This window comes from Cervus elaphus, chromosome 9 (assembly GCF_910594005.1).
Source record: "Cervus elaphus chromosome 9, mCerEla1.1, whole genome shotgun sequence".
Taxonomy (NCBI): Eukaryota; Metazoa; Chordata; class Mammalia; order Artiodactyla; family Cervidae; genus Cervus; species Cervus elaphus.
The window spans coordinates 57,174,597-57,188,750 of NC_057823.1; positions in this window are offsets into that span (position 1 = coordinate 57,174,597).

The window sequence follows — 14,154 nt, forward strand, 5'->3', positions numbered from 1 at the left end:
TTGTTCTATGTCCAATTCTAACTGTTGCTTCCTGACCTGCATATAGGTTTCTCGAGAGGTAGGTCAGGTGGTCTGGTATTCCCATCTCTTTCAGAATTTTCCACAGTTTATTGTGATCCACACAGTCGAAGGCTTTGGCATAGTCAATAAAGCAGAAATAGATGCTTCTCTGGAACTCTCTTGCTTTTTTGATGATCCAGTGGATGTTGGCAATTTGATCTCTGGTTCATCTGCCTTTTCTAAAATCAAATTGAACATCTGGAAGTTCACGGTTCACTTATTGCTGAAGCCTGGCTTGGAGAATTTTGAGCATTACTTTACTAGCGTGTGAGATGAGTGCAACTGTGCAGTAGTTTGAGCATTCTTTGGGATTGGAGTGAAAACTGAACTTTTCCAGTCCTGTGGCCACTGCTGAGTTTTCCAAATTTGCTGGCATACTGAGTGCAGCACCTTCACAGCATCATCTTTCAAGATTTGAAATAGCTCAACTGGAATTCCATCACTTCCACTAGCTTTGTTCCTAGTGATGCTTTCTAAGGCCCACTTGACTTCACATTCAAGGATGTCTGGCTCTAGGTGCGTGATCACACCATCATGATTATCTGGGTCATGAAGATCTTCTTTGTACAGTTCTGTGTTCTTGCCACCTCTTCTTAATATCTTCTGCTTCTGCGAGGTCCCTACCATTTCTGTCCTTTCTCGTGCCCCTCTTTGCATGAAGAGTTCCCTTGGTATCTCTAATTTTCTTGAAGAGATCTCTAGTCTTGCCCATTCTGTTGTTTTCCTCTATTTCTTTGAACTGATCGCTGAGGAAGGCTTTTTTATCTCTCCTTGCTATTCTTTGGAACTCTGCATTCAAATGGGAATATCTTTCCTTTTCTCCTTTGCTTTTTGCTTCTCTTCTTTTCAAAGCTATTTGTAAGGCCTCCTCAGACAACCATTTTGCCTTTTTGCATTTCTTTTCCTTGGGGATGGTCTTGATCCCTGTCTCCTGTACAGTGTCACAGACCTCTGTCCATAGTTCATCAGGCACTCTGTCTATCAGATCTAGTCCCTTAAATCTATTTCTCACTTCTACTGTTATAGTCATAAGGGATTTGATTTAGGTCATACCTGAATGGTCTAGTGGTTTTCCCTACTTTCTTCAATTTCAGTCTGAATTTGGCAATAAGGAGTTCATGATCTGAGCCACAGTCAGCTCCTGGTCTTGTTTTTGCTGACTTCTCCATCTTTGGCTGCAAAAAATATAATCAATCTGATTTCTGTGTTGACCATCTGGTGATGTCCTTGTGTAGAATCTTCCCTTGTGTTGTTTCAAGAGGGTGTTTGCTACGAACAGTGCATTCTCTTGGCAAAACTCTATTAGCCTTTGCCCTGCTTCATTCTGTACTCCAAGGCCAAATTTGCCTGTTACTCCAGGTGTTTCTTGACTTCCTACTTTTGCATTCCAGTCCTCTATAATGAAAAGGACATCTTTTTTGGGTGTTAGTTCTAGAAGGTCTTGTAGGTCTTCATAGAACTGTTCAACTTTAGCTTCTTCTGCATTATTGGTTGGGGCATTGGCTTGGATTACTGTGATATTAAATGGTTTGCCTTGGAAACGAACAGAGATCATTCTGTCATTTTTGAGATTGCATCCAAGTACTCCATTTCGGACTCTTTTGTTGACCATCATGGCTACTCCATTTCTTCTAAGGAATTCCTGCCCCCAGTAGTAGATATAATGGTCATCTGAGTTAAATTCACCCATTCCGGTCCATTTTAGTTCGCTGATTCCTAAAATGTCGACATTCACTCTTGCCATCTCCTATTTGACCACTTCCAATTTGCCTTGATTCATGGACCTAACATGCCAGGTTCCTATGCAATATTGCTCTTTACAGCATCAGACCTTGCTTATATCACCAGTTCCATCCACAACTGGGTATTGTTTTTGCTTTTGCTCCATTCCTTCATTCTTTCTGGAGTTATTTCTTCACTGATCTCCAGTAGCATATCGGGCACCTACCCACCTGGGGAGTTCCTCTTTCAGTATCCTATCATTTTGCCTTTTCATACTGTTCATGGGGTTCTCAAGGCAAGAATACTGAAGTGGTTTGCCATTCCCTTCTCCATTGGACCACATTCTGTCAGACCTCTCCACCACGACCCGTCCGTCTTAGGTGGCCCCACATGGCATGGCTTAGTTTCATTGAGTTAGACACGACTGTGGTCCTGTGATCAGATTGGCTAGTTTTCTGTGACTATGGTTTTAGTGTGTCTGCCCTCTGATGCCCTCTCACAACACCTACCCTCTTACTTGGGTTTCTCTTACTTTGGATGTGGGATATCTCTTCAAGGCTGCTCCAGCAAAGCATAGCCGCTCCTTACCTTGGACAAGGGCTATGTCCTCACGGCCGCCCCTCCTGACCTTGAATGTGGAGTAGCTCCCCTCGGCCCTCCTGCGCCAGTACAGCCGCCGCTCCTTGGATGTGGGGTTGCTCCTCTGGGCTGCCACCCCTGACCTCCGCATGGGGTAGCTCGTCTCAACCACCGCCCCTGACCTCGGGCGTGGGGTAGCTCCTCTTGGCCACCATCCCTAACCTTGGATGTGGGGTAGCTCCTTTAATAAGCAGCAATAGTAATACTACCAATTTCAAAAAAAGTTAAGATATAAACATACCTCTTATTTTCTTTCTATTCCCTTGTTATAGTATATTTACATTATTTTCTGGCAATCAGATGGTAAAATTCATGCAATGTCCTGCCATTCAAGGATCAACTCACTGCGACTACCTTTAAATAAGTGTAGTAAGCACTGCCCTGTGACAAATATCAAAGGCCTTACCTGCTAGGAAGAATGTTCCAAGGATCCTTGATATACTTTATGAGTTGGTGATTTGCTTTCTGCGTCTGAGCTCTATTTCTTTTGAGTTAACTTGTCTTGAATAAAATAAACGAGCACAAACTTTTCTCATGCTCCAAAGTAATTTGTCACACAAGAGAAACTTCAATTTGACAAATTTTCAGCCATCACTCAAAGTGTCCACTTTTTCTGGAGATGACATTCCATTATACTTATGCACAAAAATCATATTATCATGTAGAGAATTGAAGTCAAATTGTGACTTTCATTAATGATTTGGCCTCCTTGGCCTCTAATAGAAAAGAAAGCCAGGTTTTACTATGTGGTTTGGTGTCTTATTGAATAAAGTTAAGTGTTCTTAAGACAGACTTAAGGCAAGATGCACTTATTGATAAATATATGACCTTGAAATAGTAAAAATTAAAGCTGTTATGTTTACTATGTTTTACAAATTACACTACTCTGAAATTAATCAGCAAAATAGGCACACTACAAGTATTATGTGACTAAGGTATTTAATATGTGCATTAAAGCTCATGTAACTGTGGAAGTGTCTGAGAGAGTGAGGATCTGAAAGACTACCTCAGGAATATTGAGCATATGTTCACTACACAGCCTGAAACCCTAGATTTGGGAAATGAAGCGACCAATCATGAATCCATCTATACAGCACCATGACCATGAAGGGGTTGATCCAAACCTTTGAGAACTAAAACGATTAAGCCATTTAGAGACCAATGTTGCAGACATGAAAGTGAAGTGAAAGTGAAAGTCACTCAGTTGTGTTCGACTCTTTGTGACCCCATGGACTGTACAGTCCATGGAATTCTCCAGGCCAGAATACTGGAGTGGGTAGCCTTTCCTTCTCCAGAGGATCTTCCCAACCCAGGAATCGAACCCAGGTATCCCACATTGCAGGCAGATTCTTTACCAGCACAAGGGAAACCCAAGAATACTGGAGCAGGTAGCCTATCCCTTCTCTAGCGGACCTTCCCAACCCAGGAATTGAACTGGGGTCTCCTGCATTGCAGGTGGATTCTTTACCAACTGAGGTACCAGGGAACACCTATTGCAGACATAGTAAGGGAAAAAGGTTGCTACTAATTCATACTGGTTAATAAGGATGTGCATGTCTGCTCAGTCCTGTCTGACTCTTAGTGACCCCATGGACCATAGCATGCCAATCTTCTCTCGTGAGAGGAGGCTACTCTCTAGTTGCAGTGCAAGGGTTTTTCACTGTGGTGGCTTGTCTTGTTGTGGATCACAGGTTCTAGGCACGTGAGCATCAGTAGTTCTGGTGCGGGGGCTCAGTAGTTGTGGTTCTTGAGCTTAGTTGCCCCGCAGCAGGTGGGATCTGGACCAGGATTCCTGAACCAGCAATCAAATGACTATCTCTTGCATTGCAAGGTGGATTCTTAGCCACTAAGCCACCAGGGAAGCTGTATTTCTTTATTAATTGGAATTGGCTCTTGCAAAATTTTGAGGCTGGCAAGTTCAAAATCTCCAGTGTGGTGGCCCAGCATTCTGGAAACTGAGGAAAGCTGATGAGACAGTGAGATCTGAATGGATTCTGCTGGAGAATTTCCTCTTGATTGGGAAGACTGGTCTTTTGGTTTTACTGAGCCCTTCAACTAATTGCATAAGGCCCACCTACATTATGGAGGTCAATCTTCTTTACTCAGAGTTCACTGATCTAAATGTTAGTCTCATCTAAAAGTGCTCTCCAAGTTGACTCATGAAATTAACCATCACAGGTGTGTCCACTACTCCTAAAATTTTTTCATGAGACTAATGCCCTTTTATTGTTTCTTTACAAATGAGGATGTACAGATTTGATGGAAATCACCTATGAGTAAAAAGTGGAACCAATATTTGAATCCAGAAATTCTGACTCCAGAGTCTGTTATCTACTATACTACTTTGGTAGAAAATAGTGACCACTAAGGTAACCCTTCTTGCTTGTTTTAAAGGGATAGATCTTTAGACAGTAACAAAGTAAAAAAGGTAATAGATAAAACAGAAATTTAGAATAATAGTTAAAGATAGATTTGTAACAACAAATTCCTGCTGATTTTTCTGAAGGAATGTCAAAGTGATTGAGATTTATTGAGACTCTTTTCTATGCCAGGTATGGAGGCTTTTGTGAAGACTTTTTATCTACATGTCCAAATTTTAATCTTCTTGAACACCTAGCACGATAGCAACTGTTATTCTTCATTTAGGTTGACTCAGTGGTAGAGAATTCGCCTGGTGGTACAGGGGATGTGGATTCGATATCTGGGTTGGAGAAGGAAATGGCAATCCACTCCAGTATTCTTGCCTGGGACATTCCTTGGATGGAGGAGCCTAGTGGACTAAAGTCCATGGGGTTGCAGAAGAGTGAGGCATGACTTAGTGACTAAATGACCATGTGAGGAAAAGGATTGAGAAGGTGACTTGTGAAGTCATGTAGTTGCAAAGTGGACAAGCCAGAACTCAAAGCTAAGTTGCCCTCTCCCCAAAGCTTTAGAGCAGCAGACCCCGGTCTTCTTGGCACCAGGGACAAGTTTCGTGGAAGACATAATTCAAAGATATTGAATGATATCATTAGTATTTACCATGTCTTTATCTGAAATATTTTCTATTTTCTCTATAATTTTTTCACTCATCATATGTCTACTTCCAAATATTATGAGTACACTTTTGTTGTTAAAATTTGGTTTCAAATATTTACTTGAAAAGTAATTGTCTTGAAAGTGGCTAGGTATTAGACTTAAGCATCTAAAAGCTTGTGTTTATTTCTTCTCAGCTTTTTGACTAAGATTAAGTGTAAATCTAACAATATCAGAAGATATTAAGAAGAGGTGGCAAGAATACACAGAGGAACTGTATAAAAAAAAAAGATCTTCATGACCCAGATAATCATGATGGTGTGGTCACTCAACTAGAGCCAGACATCCTGAAATGTGAAGTGAAGTGGGCCTTAGGAAGCATCACTATGAACAAAGCTAGTGGAGGTGATGGAATTCCAGTTGAGCTATTTCAAATCCTAAAAGATGATGCTATGAAAGTGCTGCACCCAATATGCCAGCAAATTTGGAAAAGTCAGCAGTGGCCACAGGACTGGAAAAGGTCAGTTTTCATTCCAGTCCCTAAGAAAGGCAATGCAAAGAATGCTCAGACTACTGCACAATTACACTCATCTCACACACTAGTAAAGTAATGCTCAAAATTCTCCAAGCCAGGCTTCAAAAGTATGCAAGCCATGAACTTCCAGATATTCAAGCTGGTTTAGGTAAGGCAGAGGAACCACAGATCAAATTGCCAACATCCGCTGGATCATGGAAAAAAGCAAGAGAGTTCCAGAAAAACATCTATTTCTGCTTTATTGGCTATGCCAAAGCCTTTGAGTGTGCAGATCACAGTAAACTGTGCTAAGGTCTGAAAGAAATGGGAATACCAGACCACCTTACTTGCCTCTGGAGAAACCTTTGCCTGTCAGGAAGCAACAGTTGGAATTGGTGATGGTAGGGAGGCCTGGCGTGCTGCAGTCAATGGAGTCGCAAAGAGTCAGACATGACTGAGTGATTGGACTGAACTGAACTGAAGGTTTATATAACAATGTATCCTCCTTCCTGAAAAGCATCTGGCTAATCCTTTTATTTTAAAATGTAAATTATCAGAATGGGTTAGTAAGATCTTTACAAGCTTGAGACATTCTTTTGATTTATTGTAATAACTACTTAAAAAAGTATATAACTCCCTTGCTTAGACTAGCAAAGGGGGCACTCTCTGTCCCCCTTCTGATGTCTATGTCAGAAGCTTTCTCTATGCCCTTTTATACTTTAATAAAACTCTGCTATACAAAAGCTCTTGAGTGATCAGGCCGGGTCTCTGGTCCCGAAGCTAAATCTCCTTCGGAGATCACGAATCTGACACCATTCACCGTAAGCTATCACTTTCTTCTTTTCTGCTCTTCCCTGTGGTTTCATGATTTTCTTTCATTTTATATATGGGTTACTTTTTCTTTGTGTGTGTGTGTACCTATTTTAAGTTTTAATTTGTAGTTACAATGAGATGTGTATGGGAAAGTGTGTATCAGTTGTTTTCAGCTTATCGTCACTTAAGTTCAAACACTTTATAAATCACTACATTTTTATAGCCCCCCCTTCCAATATTTTAAGTTTTTGACATCCTATTTTACATCATTTTATTTTGTGTATCCCTTAACTATTTATTGTGGCTACAGTTGCTTTTACTACTTTTATATTTTAATCTCTATACTTTCCCATTGCCTTTCATTTACATTTACCTTTACTAGTAAGATACATACATACATAGACACACATACCTTTGAACTCTGGTGCTGGAGAAGACTCTTGAGAGCCCCTTGGACAGCAAGGAGATCAAATCAGTCTATCCTAAAGGAAATAAATCCTGAATATTCATTGGAAGTACTGATGCTGACCTGAAACTCCAATTCTTTGGCAACTTGATGTAAAGGGCTGACTCATTAGAAAACACCCTGATGGTGGGAAAGATTGAAGGCAGAAGTAGAAGGCAATGACAGAGGATAAGATGGTTGGATGGCATCACCGACTCGATGGACATGAGTTTGAGCAAGCTCTGGGAGATGGTGAAAGAGAACAAAGTCTGGTGTGCTGCACTCCACTGGGTCACAAAAAGTCAGACACGACTGAGCAACTCAGCAACAAATACATACACATACACTTCTGCTTGAAGAAGACCCTTTTACATTTCCTGTAAGGATGATTTATTTAGTGGTGAGAACTCCTTCAGGTTTTGCTTCTCTGGGAAACTCTCTCTCCTTCAGAACCTTATTCATTTAGAGTATTCTTGGTTGTAACTGTTTTTTCTCCAGCAGCGAGAATATATCATTCTACTCCCATCCTGGTCTACATCATTTCTGTGGCCAGTCTTATGCGGGACAGACCTTATATGTGACTCTTCATTTTTCTCTTGATATCTTTAAAATTATGTATATCTTTAACTTCTGCCATTTTTAATTATGATTTATCTTCTTGTGAATCTCTTTGGGTTCATCTTCTATGCTTTCTGCATTTGAATATTTGTTTCTTTTTCCAGGTTAGGGACAACTATTATTTCTTCAAATAAGTTATTGCCCCTTCACTCTTTCCTCTTTGGACCCCCATAATGCAAATGTTAGTATTCTTGATGTTGTCTTAGAGGTCCCTTAGACTATCCTAATGTTTTAAATTCTTTTTTCCTACTGGGTGAATTCCATTATTCCCCTTCCAGATGACTGATCTGTTCTTCCCTTTATTTAATCTGCTCTTGTTTCCCTCTAGTGTATTTTCCTTTCAGTTATTGTTTTCTTCAGCTATTAACTGGTTCTTTCTTATATTTTCTAAACCCTTCATTGAAGTTCTCACTATGTTTTTCCATGCTTCTCTAGAGTTTGTTGAACATTTTAATGATCATTGTTTTGAGTACGTCTAGTACATTACTAGGTCTGTTTCATTAGGTTCTTTTTCCTGTGGGGTTTTATCTTATTCTTTCATTTGGAACAAAATATATCGCTTTCTCATTTGTTTGACTTTCTGTGTTTATTTCTTTTTTTAAATTAATTTTTAATTGGGGTATAATTGCTTTACAGTGTTGGTTTTTGCTGTACAACCTGCTATATGTGAATCAGCTATACACACACACACACACACAAATATACATATATCCCCTCCCTCTTAAGCCTCCCATCCCTCTAGGTCATCACAGAGCACTGAGCTGAGCTCCCTGTGCTATAAAGCAGGTCCCCCTTGGCTCTCTGTTTTATACATTGTAGTGTGTATATGTCAGTGCTACTGCCTCAATTCATCCTACCCTTCCCCACCCCCCCACCACACACCATGTTTATTTCTATGGGTTAGCCACAAGAGCTACCTCTCTCAGACTTAAATGGGTGACCTTATGTAGGAGCATATCCTGTGTAGAATCCTTGTATTGACTGGCTTTGGTTTGCTACCTGGACCTAGAGTGGGCAGAGGTTGGGCTAGGGGGATATCCTAGAGCATGCTTTGTCAGAGCCACAAAAATAATAAAACTTTTGAATTCATGAATTAAAGTATTATCACTGGAATGGGTCACATAAACACTCAATTTTAATGTGTGATTTTATTATATTACTGTTGATGTACCAAGTCACATTATTTTGTAAACAAGTCAAGTGAGATTCTTTCTGGATTCAGTTTCATCATTATAATCTTTCATGGTTTCATGATTAATGTTTCAGAAGTAAGGTCCCATACAAGGTTCCCATGTATCAGTGGGAACCAATTTGCTGGACCCTACATACCCTAGTCCTGGCTTCCAAAACTGACTTTGGAGCTTACTGCTATAGATACATTCCCAAGACACAGGACTATTACAATGTTCACTATTGCTTGAATGTGCTGCTACAAATGAAAGCATTGTCTTTGTTTCAAATAGAATGACCATGAATTTCATTCCGTTATTTTGAATTAAAATCTTAACCTTTAATGAGTATTGATGGCACTTCACCATTAACTTAGTTTATATTTCAGAACTTCTTAATTTTTCTGTGTGAATACAGTGGACAGGTGTGAAGGCCCAACCTGACATCCATTGCCAGTTCAGTTCAGTCCAGTCGCTCAGTCATGTATGACTCTCTGTGACCCCATGGGGTGCAGCACTCCAGAATTCCCTGTCCATCACCAATTCCCGGAGCTTGCTCAAACTCTTGTTCATAAAGTCAGTGATGCCATCCAACCATCTCATCCTCTGTCTTCCCCTTCTCCTACTGCCTTCAATTTTTGCCGGCATCAGGGTCTTTTCCAATGAGTCAGCCCTTTGCATCAGGTGACCAAAGTATTGAGCTTCAACTTCAGCATCAGTCCTTCCAATGAATATTCAGGATTGATTTCTTTTAGGATTGACTGATTTGATCTTATTACTGTGCAAGGGACTCTCAAGAGTCTGCTCCAACACCACAGTTCAGAAGCATCAATTCTTTGGTGCTCAGCTTTCTTTATAGTCCAGCTCACACATCCACACATGACTACTGGAAAAACCATAGCTTTGACTATATGAACCTTTGTCGGCAAAGTAATGTCTCTGCTTTTTAATATGCTATCTAAGTTTGTCATAGTTTTTCTTCCAAGGGGCAAACGTCTTTTAATTTCATGGCTGTAATCACCATCTGCAGTGATTTTGGAGCCCTAGAAAATTCTCAAACCCATTTCTTTTAACCATCTCTAACACAGAAGCTCAAAGAATTAAAAAGGCACCCTCCCAGCCTAACGTGGAGGCCATGCACCATAGTTTCATCAAGGAAACAAGTGCATGCCTTATGAGAATGCTGGGATGGCTTTTGAAAAAAAAAAATGACTTTTTTTTTTTTTTCCGAGCTAAAAGTACCTTATAATCTTCTAAAAGCAGTGTCAAATTATATTTGATAATTGCATCATTAAATTGAATGTTCTCAAAGAAACAGACTCAGAGTTTTAGAGTTAACCAATTGTTTTTAACAGAATATGTCCTTAAAAAGAAAAAAAAAAATCAATGAATGATTTAGGTACAAAATTGCATTATGTAATCATACCTAATTTTTTTTTCACTATTTTCATTTTAATGTATTTTGTTCAGGGCTCTTTAAATACATATTTTAACATATTTATGTCCATTCTCTGTATACAATTTTTATCTTTTTTTTTCCAGTGACTATTATATAACAAGCACCTCCTGTCATATACAGACTGTAAACATTGCGTTTTACAACTCCATAATGTTCGGTGCTAGAATTATAGCATGGATTATTTAACCAAACATTTAGATTAGAAAAAAAACTTATCACACTATTACTTATGCTCTTTTGACAATAATCTTGTTGTATAAACTCACACCCTCATGGCCCCCAGCCCACCACCACCATTTTGAACCCCTAAAAAATTCACTTTTCTGATAAAAGGGGTAGTCATTGCTTATACTACTTCTCTGGTCCCTTTCTCTTTCTTTCTGAATTGAATGTTAACTGTGAATCTTGGATGTCTGGCAACTATTCTGAGGCAATGAAAATAAAAAAGCATTATGGTTAGCATAGTTGAGGAAAAAGAAACAGTTTTGTCTTTTGTGGGTATTATTGGACCACAGAACCAAGGCCCAGCCCTGCACATATCCAGGCCTCTAATTACATGAGGAAGAACTTTATCACTATTTGCCTACATCGCTTAAAGTTGGATCCCTATCACTCATTATATGCTTTAAGTAATGGTAATAATATTATTAATGACAACAGGAGAACACTAGTAAGAATAAACTTGTGCATATAATACCTGTTTACTACATGACAGCTAGGTTCTAAGTACTTTAGGCTTGTTCATGTATTTAATCATCTTAACCTTATTGAGCAGTTATTAGTGTTACCATGATGCTCATTTTACATTTGAGAAAAGAAAAGTTAAATATGAAAGGTCACATGGTTATCATTTGACAACAGAATATGCTTACTTTAAGCAAAGGTGCCAGGATATAAGACAAATACATAGATTGAGGACTTTTCATTTATTGTAAGAGGTTCACTCACTTTCCCAATATAAATGAGACCATGGCAAAAATACGGCAGACGAACCAAGCACATGGGCTGAAAAGTCAGATAGATCTTGGTCTAAATATAAAAGTTATTTTACTTATAAGATATCTGATCTTGATTAAAACAGTAAAAATCTCTTAGCCTTAGCTTATACATAGGCTTAATGTATACCTTCTTATTTAGAATAGAGAAAATATAAAACTATCTTGTAGCATTTACCAGTGTATTCAATTCCTTTTGCTAATGTGGAAAATTGCAATCACACGGCTAATAAGCAGTGTAGCCAGGGTTTGTATCCAAGTATGTCTGATTCCAAAGTTCATGTTGTTCATCACTATGCCTTTCTGTCCCCAGGAGGCATGAGCAATATAAGTAGTAACCGAAGTTCCTATTCCCTGAGGAAAGTCTACAAACGGACACTAATATGGAAGCAGTATTTCTAACACTGTAATCAGTCAGTGCAAGATTAAGGTGGTGCCAATTTGATATTTCATGTGTCCTCTGATCTCATGTTTTGCCACAAGGATATTGTAAATTTGCGTGTCGTGTGTGTGTTTGTGTGCATTCCTGTCACTGTATGTGTGTGTGTGAGAGAGAGAGAGAGAACAAGAGAATGCTTTTTGTCTTCTGCTGTTGCTTCTCATCATATGCTGCTCTATGATTTTCCTAGATCACAAAAATCACGTTTGTCATAGATGACTGGGTGCTACATCTTCAGAACAATAGCATGAAGGGGTACAGGCAGGCTGGTGTGGGGAGGAGGGCGATAAAATCCTTCTCTCCCATTTGGTCCCTTCCTCTTTGAGTTCTGGAGTCAAGACTGGTTGTGTCCTTGAAGAAAACAAAAGAATTAAGCCCTTAATATTAAAACTTTCACTAGGGACATATGCTATCCTTTCCAGAAACTGTGGAATGAGTATTGTTCAAGTGATTTAAATTCCCTAAAAGATCACTCTGCTGTGTTATTTCAAGACTGATGAGCTGAATATGAATAGTATGACAGTGAAAAGAAAAAAAAAATCTTTTGAAGTCTTGTTTCTGGATTTCAGTCCCAACTCCTTCTGCTATAGAGTGACAATTGTCATCTGTATATTACTATGGTATCCTAACTCAGGTGACGATATTTTCATTATTTTGACTGTACGATTCAGTCACAAAATAGCAGCTTCTAGCTGCAAAATTTAACAATTACTTTAAAAATCTCTTGGCAATTTGGAACATTTTAGACAAATAGAAATGAACATTATGCCCAGGCAAAATATTAATAGGAGACTGTGGAACAATCAGTCTTTGCACAGCAATTTGAGAGCATATGGTCATACATTCAAACAAAAGGCCACGTTTAAGGTTGAAACAGCTCTTGTGCAGTGGGCCAGGTAGGAACTTATGGCATCGATTACATGAAATGCAGCTCCTGGTTTCTTTCGTGGCTCCCTGTTTCACAGGTACACATTGGATAGATAATGAGGAAAACTGGATGTGTGCTAGAGATTTACAAGGCAAACTGTCCATCTCTTGGTTATTTATTTACTTCTTTGTCAACCCCTTTTTATGATCTGATCCTATAAGACATAACATATAGTGATTTAATGGTAACCCGAGGTATGAGAGTTCAAAACAACCTTGTTTTCATTACCCCATTTCACTAACTGCTAAACGAAGAAATGCAATGATTTGGAGACATTACAGCCTCTAGTATTGAAAATAATAGTTGTTTCTGTGTAAACCTTTTAAAATTATTGTTCAAGAAATCGTGCACATGTGTGCTCAGTCATTTCCAACTCTTTGCAACCCCATGAACTGTAGCCTGCCAGTGTCCTCAATCCATGGGGTTCTCCAGGCAAGAATACAGGAGTGGGTTGCCATTTCATTTTCCAGGGAATCTTCCCAAACCAGGGATCAAACCCGCATCTCTTGCATCTCTTGCATTGGCGGGTGGGTTCTTCACCAGCTGAGCCACCAGGGAAGCCTTCAAGAAACTACATCATGTTATAAAAACACATCCCATAATTTAATCATAAATCAAGACTTAGAGAGTCCACTAGCAAAGATAAAATAGAATAACTACCTCTGTGCCAAGAACTGTCAAAATTAATAAAAAAAATGCAGACCTTAATTATAATAACCTAATAGCTTAATTAGCTAGAAATGTTTTTTCTGTTATCGTTTTTTGGTTGTTGGAAACTGTCCAAAACATACTAGTTTATTTTCAGCTTTATTAGGTAGAATATTCTAAAAATAATTTTATTGTTCTTGGATAAGTGGACTTGCATAGGCTTATATTAACTATTCATACTAGCTCATTTAATTATTTACATATCTAAAAAGTATTTATCAGAAGTTGAACTGTTTTTTCAGACGTTATAATAGAATCAAAGGCTGAAATAATGAATGAGTTTGTACAGTTGTTGCTTTCATGTAGCTTACAATTCTTGTGAATAATGCATAATATGCAAAAGTGTTTTTTACTGGGAGGCTTCCCTGGTGGCTCAGTGGTAAAAAAAAAAAAAAAAAACACTTGCAGGAGATGCAGGAGACATGGGTTCAATTCCTGGGTCAGGAAACCCCCTGGAGAAGGAAATGGCAACCCACTCCAGTATTCTTGCCTGGGAAATCCCATAGACAGAGGATCCTGGTGGGCTGCAGTCCCTGGGGTTGCAAAACAGTCGGACACAACTGAGAGATTAAATAACAGTATTAATGGGATTGTAGGATGCCATGAGACCTTGTGGGAGAGCCATCAGAT